The sequence below is a fragment of the Triturus cristatus genome, chromosome 3_2 (genome assembly GCF_964204655.1).
Source record: "Triturus cristatus chromosome 3_2, aTriCri1.1, whole genome shotgun sequence".
NCBI classification, from domain to species: domain Eukaryota; kingdom Metazoa; phylum Chordata; class Amphibia; order Caudata; family Salamandridae; genus Triturus; species Triturus cristatus.
This window is the reverse complement of record NC_140584.1, coordinates 602,047,646-602,067,006: the sequence shown is the minus strand read 5'-3', so window position 1 is coordinate 602,067,006 and position 19,361 is coordinate 602,047,646.

Genomic DNA, 19,361 nt, shown 5'->3' with positions numbered 1-19,361 from the left:
ATGTACTTTTGGGAGAAGGTAAAGGACTGGAAGAATAGTGTAATCTTTTTTCAGGAAGCAGAATTCCTCCTATTCAAGCACTCCCTTGTCCCTCCAGTCCATCAGTTTGTCCCAGATACCTTCTACACTTTCAGAGTATGTCTCCCTAGATACTGTGGTATAGAATCTCTCATCACTAAGTTGTTTATGTGCTTCATTAATATACATTTCCTTGCTCAGGCTCACTATGTTTACGACCTTGTCGGCAGGAAGGATCACAATGTCCTCATCGTCTGCAAGCAATTTCAATGCCTGTCTTTGTGAGAATGTGAGGTTTTGTGATTCCTGGTTTTTGAACAATTTTTTATGCCTGAATTTCATAAGGTTCTTGGTGACCGTATCGTGATATGTGTCAATATTGTCATGCACCATTATAGGAAAGAAGGTTGAGCATGGCCTAAAAGGTGTGTTGGCCATCAGGTCATAAGTAATATTGAGGTTGACTAGGATATGGCCTATCGCGATGTTCCTCGTATTACTCTCAGTTTCATTTTGCAATTGATGTAAGGCTACGAGAGTATCAACATTGTCAACATTGAGGTCTATTTCGGGACTGCTTTCAATCTCCCCTTCTCTATTTCTACCCTCACGGTTTTTGAGAAGATGCCATTTCATAAGTTTAAGTTTTCTGATGTATTTAAATAGATCTATGCGTGTTTCCGGGTAGTTAAAACTGGTGGTAGGGAAAAATGACAGACATAAACATAAAGTTACTTTTTCAATGTCAGTAGGTCTTCTTTTAGGACAAGTTCACAATAGTTTTATTCACCAAGTCTTTGTCCATCATAGCGCAGTCTTGGAGCCTCTGGTATAATTTCCCACATGACCCCTTCCTCTGCCTCTTCTTCCACCTCTGTCTGATTCTTTTCCTTCTGTTTAGGTTTCTCCTTGGCCTGTTTCTCGGCCCGACCTAGTCCCAGTTGTCCCTTGGGTTTTGGCGCAGGTTTTCTCTGGGCGTTTGTCGGCCCCTTCTTAGGAGCCGATATTCATCTAAAAAAGTAACTGGTTTATTTGTTATGTCTTTTACAGATAGATTACTGGTAGATGAATCCGAGGTGTCGCCCTCACTTTCACTTATGTTGGTATTTTCTGACATGGAACTTTCCGATATTCTCACTTGTGGCTCCATGTTGCTGGCTTGTGGTTTGAAAATATGATTGTACTTCCTGCTGAAAGTTAAGATTCTACCATTTTCGTAATCTTCACAGTCTCTGTTGAGTTTCCACTGTTTTCTTTTTTTAGTGTCTTCCTCATAGTTCTTAACTCTGCCTTTGATCAAGTCCATTTCCTTATTGAACACATCTTGTTCCATGCCCTTTTTCAAATCTTCTTTTAGTGCTTTGATTTCTTGCAGTGGTTTCTCAGTCCAGGAGTATTCAACCAGTATTTCCAACATTCTCCTAGAGCTCGTGGCCGAATTGTCAACCCACTCTTCGAGCATTCTAGGGTTTGGTGATTCATATGTGGGGATGGTATACATACATAATCCTCTTGGCACTATGCCTTTGTCTATGTAATCTTGTAGCGAAATGGCTTCCTACCATTTCGCTAATTCAGACTTGTACAGTTTCTCCAGTTTTTAAGGTTTTTCTTCATTACTCCTGGTGTTATTTCTATTCTCTGTGTTTTTTACACCTATGCCCGGTGCTCTGGCAAGTAGCGATTGTGCTACTGCTCTCCTTTCTGTGTCCTCCTCCAGTAGTTGGTAAAGTGACTACCTGAGTCGACTTAGCGTCTCAATATATGTTGTGCGTGTGTCCACCCGAACAATAACGGGTTCCTTCTGCCGCTCCAATCCATATACACTGTGGGCAAATCAGCACAGTATTGTTAGAGTCCTGCACCGTCCTCAGAGAAATAAGCTAATACAACACCCCCCCGGTTGGTTACGAGACCCGTTGTGCGTCCTCCGTCACACACGTGCCCCCTCCCCTTCAGGTACAGATATTGGCGCTTATCTCTTTGGACGAATCTTCTCCCTCTTGCTAAGATAGCCGGTTAGGAGGTCCTCATGGCGGAGCGCCCGGTCCCACGAAGGTCTGTCAAATTATTCCACAGTTTCTCGAGCTCTTTCTCAGACCATGGACCCTTGGACAAAAGTTCCACCCCGTAGGGAGATGATGCACTCTCAGGACATAACGCACGACAAAGAAGTGATGCTGAGGTAAGTTTACTGGCTCCTCATAACGCGTTTCGGCTGACCTGCAGCCTTGCTCACACATAGGTAAACCGTGCACAAACAAAATCATATGTACAGGTAGTGATATAAACATAGAAGACAGACTACCTTCAGTCAAAACCGAAAAAACAAACAATGCAATTGATTTGGCCATCTAGTAGTGTGGAAAAAGGGAGATACAATTACAATTTCGTGCATAGGTATGAATAATTGCCATTCCTATTGCCTCACAGCTTGTCCTCTGGCACAGTAATAAACAAATATATACCGATTTAATTATTATGTATTGAGCACTAGAACTCGTGCCTGCACGGAAACTCAAATAGAACAAAATGTAGTCTACAATGCGGTTGTCAATAAAGATATGATTTCAAAATAGAGGTTTAGCAGACAACTAAACGCAATTGTGTGTTGACCAGATAATAATGTACATGCCAGAGCTGTGGCAGGGCATGTCCTAAAGACAGTATGGCAAATGCCTCATCCGTGGGGGATTGTAAATAAGACATATACTGCGGTAAATATTGGGTCACACATAATGGTATCGTTAGTGACATAGTTCATGCTTGCCCAAGTGGGCCTCCAGAGAATGAAAATACACTCTGAGTAAAACCAGGTTTCCTGTATGGGTGAGGCACTTGGGCAAGCGGATACTGGGCAAGTGCCCCCCAAAAATGTCAATAGTACCTGCCTAGTGCGGTAAACATTCAACAAATTGATGGACGTCAGGTAGTTATACACATTCACAAATATAAACTCTGTACATATAAAAATACAGGATCTTATCTGTGTTTTCGTGCCAATAAATTGCCTGTAGAGAAAAGGTTAGGGAACCCGTGAAAGTGATCTGCAGCGCAGGATGGGCCCCTTCCTTTCCTCCTGTGTGGGAAAAACATACAAAAAAAACAATAAGTGACTTTGTTAAAACCACAGGGCCCGATTCACAGAACTGACTTAAGACAAAATCCTAAACTTACTACCATTTTGGTATTCACAGAAGGCACTTACTCATTTCGCTATTCACAGAAGTTAGGAGTCCTAACTTTAGGACACCTAAATGCCTTCTGTGAATACCGAAAGCCTTAAAATTAGGATTTTTCTCAGTTTAGTAGTAGTATATTCAGGACTCCTAACTTTAGGATTCCTAAATGCCTTCTGTGAATACCGAAAGTCTTAAAATAAGGATTTGTCACAATTTAGTAGTAGTAAAGTTAGGACTCCAAACTTTAGGACTCCTAAATGCCTTCTGTGAATACCGAAAGCCTTATAATTAGGATTTTTCTCAGTTTAGTGGTAGTAAAGTTAGGAGTCCTAACTTTAGGACTCCTAAACTGAGAAAAATCCTAATTTTAAGACTTTCGGTATTCACAGAAGGCATTTAGGAGTCCTAAAGTTAGGACTCCTAACTTCTGTGAATACCGAAGTGAGTAAGTGTCTTCTGTGAATACCAAAATGAGTAAGTGCCTTCTGTGAATACGAAAATGGTAGTAAATTTAGGATTTTGTCTTAAGTTAGTTCTGTGAATCGGGCCCACAGTGTATATACAATAAAAACATGTATGTAATCCTTTTTCACATTCAAATTCCTAGAGGCAGCTAATGGAAGAGAACCTTCAAGGGACCTAGGGTAAACACACATTATAATTCATATAAGTGCACTCCTAGTTCCTCATCCATGTTCAGGCCTCCCAGGCTTGTCGTCTGGAGATCTACAATGTACTTGGACTCTATTTGCTCAAGTTTCAGGGTTCTGTTGCCCCCTCTATGTGACTTGGGTATTTGTTCGATCGCCAGATAGCTCAGGAGCGAGCTATCAGGGAAGTGGTGCTACTGGGTAGTGGAGATCTTTATTGGATCTCAACGCAACTGCCTCTAATTTCAAAATCTGTATGCAGGCAGTCGCCATTTGGATGGAGAGAAATTACCTATGTTTTAATAAAGACAAGACAGAGGTCCTGATTTTTGGCTGGCAACCCTCCATATGGTCCAATCTGTGATGGCCAGACCGGTTGGGGACTTTTCCTACCCCAACGGATTCAGCAAAAAATCTTGAATTACTGATTAACACAAAATTATCTTTTAACCTACAGGTAAACAGGACAGTTTTGACCTGCTTTTGGATAATGAAACCCCTGAGAAAAATATTTCCCTTCTTTCCAATACAGGCACGAAAACAGGTGACTCTGGCACTTGTTATGTCCAGACTATTGTAACGCCATTTATATGGACATCAACAAGACAGTCCTTGCGAATTTGCAGCTAGTCCAAAATGCAGCTGCTAGACTGATTCTTGATATCCCCAAATTTCAGTGTGTCTCTGAAGGGGTTCGTAAACTTCATTGGCTTCCTGTTACTAAGCAAATTACCTTTAAGGCTCTCTGCTTGGTTCACAATGTCCTCAACAAGAGAGGCCCTCTACATCTCAGGGATCTATTTGGGCATTGAATGTGGTAAGAAATTACAAAATGAGAGCGCTAAGGTGGAGCCAAAGTATTAGAAGATTTAACCAATGCATGAAAAACCTAAATGAAACTGTGGAAGCCACCCACTAGAGGCACTTTCCAAAGATGTTTTAATACAGGAAAAACAGCATATGTAAAAAAAAAACACTCAGAGCCCTCTGACAAGACAAAGATTAGATGCTACAGGTGGATTCCTCTCTCACTTCTCGATTTTTTTTCGGCATGGAGCACTCAGAGCAGTGTGGCGGCCTCCAAAAGGAGATAGTAGGGGGTGTTGACTTTAGCATATATTTGTATCCCCTGTTTAGTAAGTATGGTCACCTTTAATTATTTATACACTAGCACTGCTTGCTCAGGTAGTTGTATGACTCTGACCAGGGTCATCTTGATGACATGGATGCCAACTATCATTCACCTGTAGAACAAATCCTGATGACTACAGTTAAAGGTGTTACAACAAATGAGGCTACTGTGTAAAACCGGCATTGAACCTGGTATTTGTAGTGTCAGAGAGTAACAGTGATTCACCTGGTATCATACAATAACACATTTAAAGTGTTATTCTAAGTAATCAGTGATTTACTTTGAGAGATCAAATAATATGCATTTATTTTGATTACCAATGCATATTTTATTGATGATACCTCCCCACACTTGGCAGGCCATGTGAGGGAATAATGTCTATATTTTTAGAACTGTACATGGCACTAGCTCTAAGTAATGATCTACTGTGCCATCATGTCAGATGCTGTTCCATTGCACCTAATTTGTATGAAAATTTGGAATCGCACTGCATTCTGTACCCCTTTTTTTTTTCCTTCCCAGTTTTTGTTTATTCAATAAAAAGATGCATATCTTGGATCAGAGGACAACAAATAAATGCAGTAGATGTTTAACAGCGAAATGTGGGGCGATTTTTGTTGATACTCGCTACAACAAGAACAATAAAACATAAGGTACAATTAACACAATTTGCCAAAATAAACATATATGCAGTTAATGAGAGTAATATTAGTACAGTGGCTTGTACAAGGTTTTCGGTAATTACAAAATTGTTTCATGATCTCATATTCCATTTGGGATTATCACAACACTTTTATACCACACTCAAAGACCTACCCTGTTCCCGAATGACCTCCTGACCTAAAACCTCCGACCCCCACCTGCACACAGCTCAGTGGGAATCATTACAATCACATCCTATCACAATGTGGACTGATTCACCTCATGTAATGTTGAACTGACGAAATGCATTCATTCACTCACTCAAAGTAGATCAGCGATTTCTAAAGCCTTTCATTTATTCTTAAATAATACTGTATGAGCCTTTGTTACTCCGTAGAGTTAGAGGGACCCTCACCTCCAGTTAATGTGCAAGGTATATGTAACCTTGGCTTCCAGATAGTGCTTTGTGCTGCTGTTTGAAAGCCCAACTGAGTAGGTGACTTCAGGTATAGCAATTTAGTGCAGCCAGCCTTTCTAATCCCCTAATTCTGTTTGACCACAACTCTTTGGGTGAGAAGTCTATTACTAAGATAAATTCCATAAAAATTATGTAAATAAGATTTTGGACTTCACAATTTCACTCAAACTCATTGATGTCTTATTTACCACAGGCCAGAATCTCCACTTATGAAATCATACAATGGATTTTGCCCTCTTTGTTTGACGGGTTATCAATAGATCAGTTTATACATAGAAAGTCATGATCAATCTCATGCAAGAGATAACCATAATCCATACAAGTGTATCCATTAACTAGAGACCTGTTGCTAATTTGTTCACAATGTTTGAATTAAGGGAGACTGTGTAGATATTGTTGACATGGCAGGGGCAGGGAATAGAGAAAAACAGGACAGAAACAAGGGGTGCAACGATTTTATGTTTAGCACTGCAAAGCAATGCAATAAAAGCACATGCTGTATGGATACAAATAAAATAATATAATATAACATATAAAGAAAAAAATGAAGTCCATCTGTATTTTTTTTTTAAACGGTTAAATATAAAGTTTTCATTTTCTTATTGGGCATATATTAAAATATAATATTTTTTTTATTTCTGGTTAATTATGTTTTATTCTTTATTCTAGTTCCCATTTTCTCAAATGAGTTGTTAGAACCTGCAAACGTTTTTACACTATGTTTTTCACATTCAATAATTGTACCTTCTAAGTAATGCTAGATGTGCAGAGTCTCAAGGCTGTCTTCTCAAAGATAGCAGTAAACTGCTAAATGAATGTCACAAAATTCAGTAGCCAATGATTGTGATTAGGGATGGGCAGAAAATTTCAGCACACTCACGGAATTGGACGAATTTTGGTCACTTCATGTTACTCTTTAACACCGAGGTCTGGCCAAATTACGGCAATTGTTGTGTGGTGGAATTTTGCTCCTGTTTAATCAACATGATGACAACGGGAACAATCCTAATCTCCAGCACACGAGCTGGTGAGTGTGAGCAAGATTTAGCGTCCCCTAGCATGATTTCCGGTCACTAGGAAGCTTTCTGGTGCCATTTTCCAATGTGGGCGGTTGCGTTTAGAGGGCTGATTCTCAAGTAGATTTTGTACTCGAGAAGCATTAAAATCAACTCGAAATTGTATATGGTTCAGGTAGTTTTTTAGCATGGAACAGATTTTTTATCTTACTTTTTTTAACAGAAAGGAAGTGCCACAGAGGCTCCAACTTCCTTTTACTGTCCAGAAGGTTCCTCCCAGTGTTTGTCCATCCCTTTGTCACTTTTCATTTGGATTTTGAGGGGAAAGGATCACTCTCTTTTTGTCTGCAATCCCTGCTGCATATACCATTGGATTTTCAGGAATTCTTTTTTTTTTGAGGTACCAATTAAGTTAACAAACCTATGGATGAGTTTGTTGTTTGATGAAGTGCATGCACCAGTTTTTTTACTTTTATGTTTTTCTTCCATTTTTACATTTGATTATAGGTGGCCAGATCGTTCAGTAGGGGCCTATTTTAGACTAACCTTTTCTAGTTTTGATCTAAGGGAAAACTTTTGGACAGGTTTGGGATGGATTTTGCTCATTTTACTGTGTGGCCTCGTCGTATATATATATAGCCTCAAAAGTTTTTTTTGTATTTTACGTTTTTCTGCCAAGTGTTAAAGTATTTTGGTGAGGTAATTTTTAATGCCTTGAGTTGTTTGTGGTTGATGAATTTTTAAAGTTGACAGATAATTTTTGTCTTTGCCATTGCTGAATTAATGGTAATGTTGTCTTTGTTTACCATGCCTCCTTTTGTTGCTGCCTTAGTGGCCATTTTTTGGAGTGCCTGGGGTGCTATGCTATATGGCCGTGTGGCCATTTTGTTTTGTGTAGTCAGTGTGGTCTGCTTTTGCTATATGCCTGCATGTGTTCTTTCATGTCCATTCTTTTGTTTTCCATTCCTTTGCCCTTGGTGGCATGTTGCCAGCAGCCACTTTGTAGTTAGCGTGCTTTGCGCTTGTCCTTGTTCTGCATGTGTTTTTGTTGTCCATGTCTTTGCCCTTGGTGCCCATGTGGTCTGCGGCCATTTTGTAGTCAGTTTGCTTTGCTTTTGCATGGGCCAACATGTGTTCTTTTTGTCTATGACTTAGCATTGGTGACAATAGGGCCGGCTGTCATTTTGTGCTCAGTGCGCTTTGCTTTTGCGATAGACATTCACTTGCTCTTTGTTGTCCATGCTTTTGCCCTAGGTGACCATGAGGCTGTCAGCCATTTTGTAGTCAGTGTGCTGTCCATGCCCACCCCCTTGGTGGTCATGTGCCATGTGCCATGTAGCCAGTGTGTTGCTTTTCTTCCACTTTTCAAAGCCTCTTTCTGGGGACATTAATAGAAGAAGCGTAAGCCTTTTTGTTTTTTCTTCATTTGTTTTTTTCCCTGATGTGATTTTGATGTGAGTTTAATGCATTTTTTCCATTTTCCCTGTGCTGCCTTGCCTCCTACAGGATTTATCTTAGTCCCTAGGGAGGCGCCTGCAGAATTTGTTTTCAATTGTTTTGTTTTCCGTGCACCCCCTACCAGCACTCAGCTAAATGTTATGACAATTTACATTTGTGAGATTGATCAGCCAGGTACATGCAGTTACATGTCTGAGATTGATGGTAAAAGATCGTTCTCACTTCTCAGTTGATCGCACATGACTGCACCAGACTATGCTCTTCCCTCTTGGTCCTCATCCGCCGTTAAGCTTACTGATGAAATTACATCCAAGACACAAAAGTATATAAAATGAGTGTCTTTAATGGCAGCACAGCATCTTACATGTTGCCTTCAGGCCCATTAGAAGAAAACTGACCACAAAGGCATTCTACGTTCCAAGAGCGCCTAGCAACAGTAAACACATACAAAAAATAATAGCAATATTAAAACAGTGAGATTATAAAATATCTCCTTTTTTAGAAAACATAACATTAACAAATAGTGAAATCCTTAAACTTGTGAGGTACACGTCTCATAAGGCAGGTATCTTTAACTCTGGATGCTACAGACTCTGTTGGTTCATGCTCATTTGTGCGGTTAAAAGTGAAGCATTCATTTTCCAATTCCTCATCCAGATCTCAGGCATGGTCAACATGCTCCTTAACATTTTTTACATCCTTGCATCTTGCCACACGTCTAACATTCCGAACTTTCCCGTCCTGTGTGACCACACTGTTCATATTCACTTTTACAATCTTGATGGGGTTGCCAAATTTTGGCATACCTTTGGAGATAATGCCAGGCAACCGAATCCTGATCAGGTCTCCAACACAATAACTAGGTTTTTTAACTCTCCACTTGCTATCGTACCACTCCTTCATTTTGCTTTGTCTAATTTCCACATTCTTGCTCACTTTTTTCACATCCACACCATCACATTTCTTCTCCCATTTCTTCTTGAACCACCAAGGACCCAATTTTGTGGTGGGATTCCTACCTTTGAGCAGTTTAAAAGGACTAACCTCTGTGACTGTGTGGGGTGTAGTGCAATACATCCACATTTTTTCCCTTAATTTATTCTTCCATTAACCACTGCACTTGCGTGCCCCAGTTATCCAATCTTTCAAAACTCTGTTGAATCTCTCCACTTGACCGTTCGCTTGAAGTTCATACAATGCAGTGGTCATGTGACGAATGCTACAATGCGTCACAAATTCTTCCATTTCTTTAGATTTGAACTGAACACCATTGTCCGTGATGAGTACTTCAGGATACCACTCTGACTTAAAAATTTCGTTAAGAAATTCAATGACCACTTCTGTGGTAATATGACTGACACATTTTACCTCAGGCAATTTTGAATGATAATCCACAAGAGCAAATCTTGCATCTTGTGGTAAAGAATGGAACGGTCCTGAGATATCCATTGCAAATTTCTGCCAAGGAAACTCGGGCCAGTCAACAGGTTTCAAAGGTGCGGGAACTACTCTAAGACCTTTCTCACTATTCACACAATCTTGAGATTCTCTTACAACTCGATCTACCATCCTGTCTAGACCAGGACACCAAAAACTGGTCCTATTCAACCTTTTCATTGAGGACATGCCAAGATGTTGTCTATGTGCTAATTGGAGAACAACATCTTGTATTCCTATCTGGGGAATACACTTGCCACTCTTGAACAGTAGCTCTCCCTCTAGGTCTAATTCATCCGCAACCTTAAAGAGAGGTAGTACTTCTGGTGATAAGAAATCTTTTCTGAGCCAACCTTTCAACACATACTCCTTCACTTTACTCCATAATTCATCTGCCTTACAGTTATCTGTCCATCAATGCCCTCAAGTCCTTTTCCACTAAATCACCAATAGTTGCAATGATATCTTCTTGATGTTTGTTTACATCCTGTTCTTCATCTATACAGGGCATCCTGGGAAAACAGTCAGCAATGACATTATTTTTCCCAGGTACATATTCCACCTTAAGACTATATTCTTGTAGTCTGGCCATGAACCTAGCAATGCGGCCAGTGGCATTGCAACCACCCCCAGGAGACACAATGTGAACAAGTGGTTTGTGGTCTGTCCTGAGTAAAAAATGGCTTCCCCAAACATAATTACAGAAATGTTCAATGGTCTACACACAACCAAGTAGTTCTTTCTAAAATTCTGCATATTTCCTCTCTGCTTCACTCAATGTCCTAGATGCAAATGCCACATTCCATTGCTCTTTCCCACATCTCTGAGATAACACACCCCCTAAGCCATACATGCTAGTGTCAACGGTAATTACACATTCTTTACCCATACAAAATGTTTCAGGAGTAGGTGCTTACAGAATTTGGGGCTATATGTAGGTAATTTCTATTTACCGATTCCTAAATACCGAATTTTACCGTTTCGGTATTTAAGAATCGGTAAATAGAATGTAGGTAAAAAATTGGTAAATTTTACCGATTCGGTAATATTCGTTATTACTGATTCGGTATTTACCGAATCGGTAATAAGGCATACCTTCCCACTCATTCCTATGGGCCTGGAGGCCCATAGGAATGAATGAGAAGCCATTCAATATTACCGATTCGGTAAATACCGAATCGGTAATAGGGAGAGCATATTCAAGGGTGGCAGGGTGTCACATTGACACCCTGTTGCACCCCTGAATCGTGCATGTGTGCACATGTGGCGCACATACATGCCCTAAGGGCATGTATGTCTGCCACATGGCACTTTTAAAAAAGCACAAAATTGCTTTTGAAGAGGTATTCGGTATTTACCATCAACTTGTAGTTGGTGGTAAATAACGAATCCTTAAACCAAAAATGCACTCACTTGAGTGCTCCCTACGTAGGATTTAAGGATTCGGTAATTTACCGATTCAGTATTTTACCGATTTCTTAAAATACCGATTTGGTAAATTACCGAATCCTTAAAACCTGCCTCCTACATTAGAAAGGGCTAAATACCGGTCGGTAACGGGAAAATTACCGATTTTCGGCCGTTACTGACCGGTATTTAGCTATCTACATATGGCCCATAATTTTTTATTTACTGAAATGCATCCTCTTGTTTGTCAGACCACTCAAACTTCACATCTTTTCTGGTCAAATCACGCAAATGCTCCATCTTTGTTGCAAAATTCTTAATGAATTTGCTTTAATATTTGCACATCCCTGCAAACGAAAGAAACATTTCTCTGGTGTCTGGTGCAGGGGCTTTCACTATCGCATCAACCAAAGATTTCTTAGGCACAACACCTTCACCAGACAAGGTGTGACCCAAATATTCTACAGAGGTGCGGAATAATTTACATATGTTTTTTTTAACGTCAAACCATGATCTTCTAATCTTTTACACACTTGTACAATTGAGTTTGATGTTCTTGATGATCTTTGGAGAATATAGGTATATCATCTTGGAAGCATTTTACAAAAGCATCACAATCTTTGAAAATGTGGTACATAGCACTTTGAAACATGGACGCTGCTTACACTAAACCAAAAGGTATCCTTTTGAATTGAAATAAGCCCAATGGCGTAATGAAAGCAGTACAATGTCTGGAAGCTTCTGTCAATTCTATCTGGTGGTAAGCGGATCTCAGATCCAGAGTAGAAAACACAGCAGCTTCTTGCAACATACTCACTACCTCATATATATTCGAAGTGGATGACAGTCAGCAATTACATTGTCATTTAAAGCTCTCAAGTCCACACACAGCCTCAATGATTGATCCCTTTTTCTCGCCAAAACTATGTGAGAAACCCACTCAAAGGATTCTATTTCTTCGATTATACTTTCCTTGACCAAATCCCCCAAAATTGCTTTCAACTCTTGTCTGATATTAATGGGAACATTCCTTAATTTTTGTCTCTTTATTTTTATCTCATGAGAAAACCCTATAAGTTTGCCCAGTTTGTCAGAAAAAACTTTAGGATATTGCTGAGCAATGGTTTCCTCATGACCTTTGTCTACTATGATAAGAACCGGTTCCTTCCCTATTTCTGGGGTTTAATATAATACCAAGTTTCCACTGGTCCTTACACCCAAGCACATTCACACCTTTTACAGCCACATACAACTTAACTTCGGCTTTCCTTCCTTTAAATTCCAATTACATCAATAGCAGTCCCGTCAAAACTTTACGCTGCAATGTCAGAAGGTTTCAATTTGTCAATATCTAAACTTCTTCCAAATTTTTCCTTAAAGTATTTTTCTGTAATGATTGTCCACGGGGAGCCTGAATCCGCCATGAGCTCTAAATGTTTACCTAAAGACTTTAACAATACACTTGGGTGAACCCTTGACACCTACTTCCTCATCCATTGCAACTTTAATGGAAAGAACAATTCCTTTAGTACGAACATCCACTTTCCCACACTCACAATCAGTGTCATGCCTCCCAAATTCACCAAGAGAAGATATTTTACCTCTCTGAGTAGCACTAATATTGTTTCTTCTTTTGATATCCTTTCAAGCACGGGCAAAATGGCCCGTACGCCCACAGTTAGCACATTCTTTTCCAATGCAGGACAATGAGTAAAGGAAGCAATTTGATTGGTACATCCACACCTGTAACATATAGTAGTTCTGCGTTCTTCCCTTTTTTATACTCACGCCCATTGGTTAAAGCACACAAATTGCCTTTAGAAGTATTAACAGAACATACTTCTTCACTGCTGGAATCCTTTTTACTTACAACAGATAGCCACTTTTCCGATTGCTCCAATGCTTTAGCAATTGAAATAGCATCTTGCAATTTAGGATCCCCTGCAACCCATAATTGCTCCTGTATTTTTTTACTTTTCACATGAACTACAATTTGATCACGTATCATTTCATCTGTCATTTGTCCAAAGATACATGACATAGAAAGTCCTCATTATGCTGTTAAAAACTCATCTAAGACTCATTCTCTTTTTGCGCCCTTCTGGAGAATGTAAACCTATTTAGCGCAAAGCTGGTAGGAGGTTTGAACCTGAGTTCCATTCTGAGTAGCGCTTCCTTGTACACGTCTAAATCTTCTCGTTCAACTTGAGGTAAGCTCCTAAAAACTACTTGACCCTCTGATCCAAGACAGTGCAATAATATACTTTTTTTCTTCTCAGCTCCCATTCTTTGACCATCAATAGCAGTCATATAGGTCATGAATTCCTCTTTCCATCTCACCCAAGGCATAGCTGGCTCTCCTTTGTTGGGTAAAAACTTACCTGGTGGATCAAACTGCATTGTTTCTAAATTGAATTATTAATGTGGGTTTTTTGAAAAAAAAATTCACCAAATATGAAGCAAAACCAATCAGCAATAATATTCCAATAGCGTTAGCAGACTATAAAATTATTACCAAGTGTCTTTACAAGAGTAAGCAGTGTGCTTCTGCTTGTTATTGTTCCTTACGTTTACTTCCAATAATGTTCCTTCGGTTGAAATCCCCGATATTGCAAGGACGAATTAAAATATTGCGTTTATCCTCCAATGAGAGTAAGGAATGTTAGTCAATAGCAGGACTTGTAAAATTGGCTGCTATGTGTAGACCTCATGATTTTAAGCGTGGTGCGTGCACTTGACTTCACACTCACCCTGCGAAGGTCACGAGAAACACACAGCACCGAACAAGAGATGTTGCGCTCCTACTTCTGAGCATTCGCGAGTACATACGCAGCACCGGGCAGAAGAAGCCGCGAGGAAATACACTCCGTGCATGGAACGCAGTTGCTCACAGAATGCTGGAAACCAAAGGATGCATGTATTTGACATCGTTGCTAGTGCGTGACTCCAACAGCAGCAGTAACACTGTGAGTCAATTTTCTGAAATTACACTTTTAAGATTGCTGCGCTAGTACTTGCCCCAACGGTAGGCTCGTCCTTTCACGAAGTGTTGCTATTTCCATAAGTAGCAGGTAAGCGCAGTAGTTTAAACGGGTTCCTTAGAAATCTCTGTCCAGAAGCAGGCTCTGTTCCTGTGCTGCTTGATAGATGACAGAAGTGCGCCTGGACACCAACTCGTCGCTAATTGTTGAAATTACATCCAAGACACAAAAGTATATAACATGAGTGTCTTTAATGGCAGCACAGCATCTTACATGTTGCCTTCACGTCCAGTAGAAGAAAACTGACCCCAAAGGCATTCTACGTCCCAAGAGCGCCTAGCAACAGTAAACACATACAAAAAATAATAGCAATAGTAAAACAGTGAGAATATAACACTTACCTTCTCCTTGATACTACAATGTTGAATTTCTTTTGCATTCCACAGGCCTTCTCTTTTTCTGCATGAGACGAAAGCTCCATAGCGCTCCTGCTTACTGGACCGGTTCAGTCCTGCACCCAAGAATGACATTCCGAGAAGAAGAATGCAGATGCATCATCCATTTTGGTATTTATACAGTATCATTTTTCTTTTCTTTTTTTCTAACCTAGATAACAGAAATATTAGATAATTTAGGACTATTAGATTAATACACTGTTTGCAATGCATTTAGTAACTAAACAGATGTGATGATGATGTGCTGCTCATCGACTTGATGAATGTTGTTTTAGTCTTTTTCTCACCTTTCACCAAACTCCTGGCTCCCATCCATTCATAAAGCCCCTACACCTCTTTACCCAGGTTGTGTGATTGATTAAGGTGTGACTTGAAAATGTACACCATAAATTTATCAGACCCTCTTGGCAGGCTGGATGTGGTGAACGTGACACCAACTAACTGTTACGGGATCTTCTTAACTAAACCATAGCCCATGCCAGCCCTATTTACCCATCAAGACATGAAAGGGACATCATGATCATAGTGCAGAGTCTTAGTTAGAACAATGTCAGTCCCAGGATAGTTAGTACTAGTGTGCTCTATGTGGCCTGATTTACAAAGGTAAAGTTACACTTTTCGGTGTAAGTTTACTCTTGCTGTGTAACTGTGCTACCACATGTAACTTTATGAGCAGTAACTTTATGAGAAGTAACTAACTAGTAGTAATAATAACTTCGTTTAAAGTGATGGGGACACTTACTACTTGCAAAAGTTAATACTTTATTAAAAGTTTCTGCTGGAAAAGTTACTAGTCATAAATTTACACTGCAAGAGTAAAGTAACACCAAATGTGTAGCATACCTTTGTGAATCAGGCCTTGTGTTGTGTTGCTTACAAAATCTATGCAACATGGAATAACCTAACCTTCTCCTGACTCCTGACTCCAGTCCTGACTCAAGGTTTTTGTACGTTTAGTTAAGTTTTGTTGAATACATTTGATAGTTATTATTAGCTACCCAGATTGCTTGGAAGGTACTACTGCTAGTTGTTGTTTGTAATATGACTTTTTTGTCATGATGATCTGGTCTCAGTCTTTGATTACCCACTAACTCTTTGCTTTCTTTCAGTCTAGTTGCCTGTGATGGATAGTCCTTATAAACAATCCTACAGTTGAAATTCACCTTATTCGAAATAGGTGGGAGTGGTACCACACTTTGGGATGTCTTCCTTGTTAGCACTAACCCACTGCTCCCACCTTCGTTAAAAAGGCCCTTTGGGAAACCCTGCAATACGATTCGGGAAAATTGAGAGCAGTAGCAGACATTGCTTATTCAACTCAGATAAGAAGAACAAGTTAATAACTTAGTGTTGTTCTTGGGATGGAGAGATAAATAAGATGGCCTTTTTTGTTTATTTTGTTGGCACACCCAATTAGTGGTCAATAGTTAGAGTGTAGGACAAGGGCAGTAACTAAACCAGGGGTCTCCAACCTTTTCTGTAATAAGAGCTAGTTATGTTCAATGAATATCACCGTTAGCTACAGTTATTATCATTGTACTAGTGAACATATCAGAGATGATTACATTAGTGACCACTCTATGCAAGATTAGCAGAGACCACCTCAGTGTCACAGACAGAGATGACACCAATAATTAAAAAAAGGCTTTATCAATTTAGAATGTCTGTGCATGGGTAATACATAATAGCCAGAACTGTAATACCCCTGATACCAAAGTAATAAAATGAGACATACATCTCCGTGACCTTGCATGATTTAATATTTATCGTCATCATATATATTTTACAAAGTCTTATCATTTTTCTAAAAAAAACAGCCAATGAGTTCTGAAAATACACACGTTTGCATCTCCAATACACTCAATTTTGGTATAACTATATTAATTCAATCTAGCAAAAGATTCAAATTTAGAAGACTGGGTTGCACATAGGAGAGCTACTGAACTAAACTAACTACTACACAGTGTCATTGGGTGGCTGGGTGCTGCAAAACCCGATAAAGCCATAAAGTGAAACAGAATACAATTAACCAGTTTCTGTTCCCAGTGACAATCCAGTTGTGGGTATAATTCCTGGACTGCAGGAAGAAGTAAGTAACCGACTTAAGAATACGTAGTTGGCAAGGGACTTCAGGTAGGGAAAGTCTAGGGGGAAAAAAGTACAGTATATTGTGTGACCGTTTCAGAGGTCACTTCCTCGTCTCGCTCTCCTTATAAAATAAAAACATTATGCTATGCTATGCTAACTAGCAATACAAAGACAGATAGTGACAAAAAAGCTCATTTATTTTTTTTGCATTCGAAACCCACACACTCCACCCACAACAGGCCCACCCCCCTTCCCAAGCAAAAACCTCAAATGTCCCATTCACCCTTTCCCCAACTGCCTTCCCACACTTTCCACCCATAACTGGCACTGCCACTAAATAACAAAGGGCTTTGAGGGCAATTCAGTTCTAATGTCGGCCACCTCCCGGGTCAGGTTCTGCTGTCCATGCCTGAGTAGCGCCATCTCGTGCCTGAGCAGTACCAGCTTGTGTAGGGCATGTGATAGAGGTGGTCAGATGATGATGGGGAGCTGGTGGTGTTCCGGGTGGCAGTGGACCCTGGCTTCAGGTGGGGTCGGCGTGGCCACGTTGGATGTGGACCTGGCTGACGGTTCAAGGAACTGGAGACTCGTGCCTCCTCCTCTTTCTCTTCCAAGGCCACCAGCCAGCAATATTCCACTGCAACGGCCCCCAACTTTTGGTGCCACAGCTGGGAGGCAAGCTCCTGTCAGGATGCCGGAAGCTGTCTATAGTGGCACAGTAGCAGTAGGTCCTCTAGGGCCATTAGAATTTAACTTGGATGTGATGATAAGTCACAGCCTTAGCCAAGTTTTTCCCATCCATGCATCATATAATACAGTAGTATTGACTTCAAGGAATCAATCCAGAATACAAACATGATCAAAAAGCAATTTTAGTTTAAAGGATCTGAAACTGAACAGACACTTTATGTGTGTTAAGAAATGAATTAGCTGCCATTAATGAATAAGGCGTATATATGCTGCACAATTATTAATCCTTGACTATGAAGCATTAACAGAGTCATGATGTTGGGTCTGCTTACTCTGTGTTTGGGGCAGTTGTAGCATGTTATGTTATTAACTTGGAATTCCAAAGACTCTGCCTTTCTCTGACTCCTTCTTCAATTCTGCCCTGAGTCCAAACTTAGGGGCTGGTAGAGTCTGGCATGTGGGATACTCTGTCACACATGTGGTGGATAACGGATATCCAATCTGCTGTATTACAATAGACAGTGCATTGTAGTAAGGACTCCCTTAATACGTACATACATTGTTAAGTTAGCATAACCACGTTAGATGTTAGAATGCCATCTTGCTGCTTTTGCACACGACACTGCGTTTACATGTTATTGCTTAAACAAACTGCTGACTTGAGCTTTGCCTCACACGAAAGCAATCTGTTGTTACCATCCCGAGCTCTGCGCAGCGACCTTGGTCTGTACATGATGTGACAAACAGTCTGGGTTGTTAGACAATGCATGTTTTCCACTCTAGGTTGATCGACCCACTATTTAGCCATAACACACAGGCAGCTGCAAATACCTGAAAGTTGGTGCTTTTAATATTGCAGACATCATGTTTAATATTCAGACCGAAGATGAGCCTTCCTGCGAGAAGACTCCTGATGCTCCTGTGATGTGATTTCACTAAGCTGATCTTTGAGGTATGGGGTCCCCTATTCAAGCCTAAGAGACCTTCTATTAGCATAATAGTAATATTAGCTTCTTAGTAAAGGGAAGGTGGTAGTATCCACTGTCATTATAACATGATCACCCCTTTTATATTCTATGGTATTGTAACGATGCTGATGGTTTTGATTTTAATCATTTGTCTGCTTGTATTAGCCAAAGTACTGCATCTTAGGACACGTGGTCTATAAAAATAAACTCTTTTTATTTTCACCGTGTCTCTGTTGATTCTTGTTGTGGACTGATGTGAGAATAATATACAAACAGGTATTTCCGATTCCCACCATTCCTGAGAGTATACTGAGTCGCTTGTTCTGGGTTGTCTTTTCATTGGGACCGCCGAGCTAAATCTCGGATAACGAATGGGACACTTATGCTAGCCGGATACTGGGTTCTGGGTTCTGAGGTGAGTTTCTGGTACACCACAATTCACTGAGGTCCTGGGGTTCTACGCATAGTTCTGTGTATAAGCAGAATCCCTGCAACATGGCGCACCTAACGTTTGGTCTATGAGTTGAAACGCCTTAGTAGTGCTTATATTAGTCCACAGCGCCCTCATTCTTGTTTCCGGATAACAAGTCTGACGGATTTAAACCTACCTATTTCTGTTGATATAGGTTTCTTCAAGCTTGATATTTAAAAAGGTTATTGAACCCTTGTGCTACTGATTGCTTTGAGGGTAGCTTGTCCTTATGGCAGTAGATATTGCGGCGCATAGCCGTGCAGCTCTGAAACGTCATTTGACGCAGT